Genomic DNA, 2,017 nt, shown 5'->3' with positions numbered 1-2,017 from the left:
TAGATTATTTAGAGCTAGATCCAGATTATTTAGAGCCAGATCTACAACAGGCCACTGGCTTGGGTCTGTCCTGCGCTTGGGAAGCTGAGGGGCAGCACCACCTGCACATCCCCAGGCCCAGCCCAGGGCTGAGCGCGGTGCCCTGTCCGGCCGCGCACCTCCCGAGGAGGGGTTTGTGCAGCACAGTGCCCCTTTTTAGGGGGAGCCTCTAACAGCAGGGTGATCCCCCAGCTGGGTGGTTTGCATTGGGAGCGTGCTCGGTGAGGTGCTCTGCAGGAGGAGAACCTGACAGCAATTACTTCCCTTCCGTTCAAGGAGGGCCGTGGTTTAAGGATAAAGATCTTTATAAGATCAAAAGAACTGATGTGTTTTTCCACAAATTTAAGAGGCGTGTATTTTCTAGAAAAAAAAGAGAGAAAGGTATTGCGCAAACAAAAATTTAAAGAACACCACATACCAAGAATGGGAGAACGATCTTCATTAAACATATCAAAGCAGAATCAGTATTTTGCACATTAACTTCTAAATTTCTCCATCCTGAATATAGACTGACAGCTGAAACGCCCACTCTCACAAATTTATGCGTCATTTGAACATCCACCTCATCACCAGGTAAGTCAGAGCTCAGAAGAGCCTGCACACTGACTGACAATGCAGATGTGAGACCCAGTACCATCTCACAGAAAGGACCCGAGTCCACAGACCCATCACTCCAGTCTCTTAAGACATTAAAAGAAATTAATTTGTCACAGGGCAGATGGTCCAGCAATGTGCTTCAACAGTAACTGAAGTGAACGAGACAAACAGTCTGCCTCTGGAAAACCTAATATTGACAATATAGAAAGACATAAATAATTCATTTCCCTTCTTTCTTGAACTATCTTCTTTACAAAAAAATGTATTTCACTTCCACTTTAATTCTACACGACACCATAACTTTAAATAAAAGAATGCTCCAACAGTTTAAAAAAGGACGAATAAAAGTAGCTAACATAGTTGATGAAGAGAATAGCAGTGGCACTGGCAATCCTGATCTGACCTGCTGATTGCGCTTGTACAACGTCAGAAAGGTGCTCAACAACTTGCAAGGCCTGACTGGTCCCCTTGCTTACACAATCTGCAAGAATCAACGTCACTGTATCATCTCCAAGCTGGATTTGTCTGATCAATGTTTTAACTGGAAGTGTATTTATACTTGGGTCTAATGCATTGCTTTGGCAGAGTAATGAGCCCTTAAATTGAGGATCTTGCCTAAAGATTCTGAAAAATCTTCGTAGTCTTTGTCTGTTATCACGAAGTGACACCCACTTCAGAATTTTATGAAGTCTTTTCTTAATTAAAGAAATTCATAGGCACGTAACAGGGTTTCAGCAGGTACTGCCAAGTATTTCACGCACCTAAAACCCAACCGCATACAAACCCAGACTGTCGTTACCAACACATAGCCGTGCAACATCCTTTACTTATGAACCTTAAGGTCTTCTGAAACTCACTGGGATTGTAAACGAGGAAGCAGACCTACAGAACGGTGGAAAGCTAACAGGGTGGGTTTGATCCCCCTTCCTCTGTAAGGAGCACCGCAAGGTGGTGACTGTATGGATGCTCTGGGCAGGTACGTCAGAGCCGCAGTGACCAAGAGCGGTGAGCTCAGGTGCTCAGCCCTCTAACAACAGCTTTCCTTCGGCTGCCTGACTTCGGGCACCCTTCCTGAAAGGGACCCACACCAGTATCCATCCCTGGACGTAAGATGCCCTAAGTATAAGACTGCTTAAAAGCATACTCTTGGAAATCTCTGCTGGTGGCAGAGGAGGAATGAAGCCCAGGACTGTTGATACCTGTGTTTCTAACCACAACTTCCTACTCTTCCAAAACATCACAGCCCACTAACTTTGCAATTTATGGATCACTTGAAAAACAAAAAAAATCCTCTTTAGATAAACCGTACACAACCTGAAAGTCAATGCAGTAAGTACACAAGATAATAATCAAAACCAAATATCGACACAATCAAGAAAGG

The sequence above is a fragment of the Grus americana genome, chromosome 3 (genome assembly GCF_028858705.1).
Source record: "Grus americana isolate bGruAme1 chromosome 3, bGruAme1.mat, whole genome shotgun sequence".
Taxonomy (NCBI): domain Eukaryota; kingdom Metazoa; phylum Chordata; class Aves; order Gruiformes; family Gruidae; genus Grus; species Grus americana.
This window is presented reverse-complemented; position numbering follows the sequence as displayed.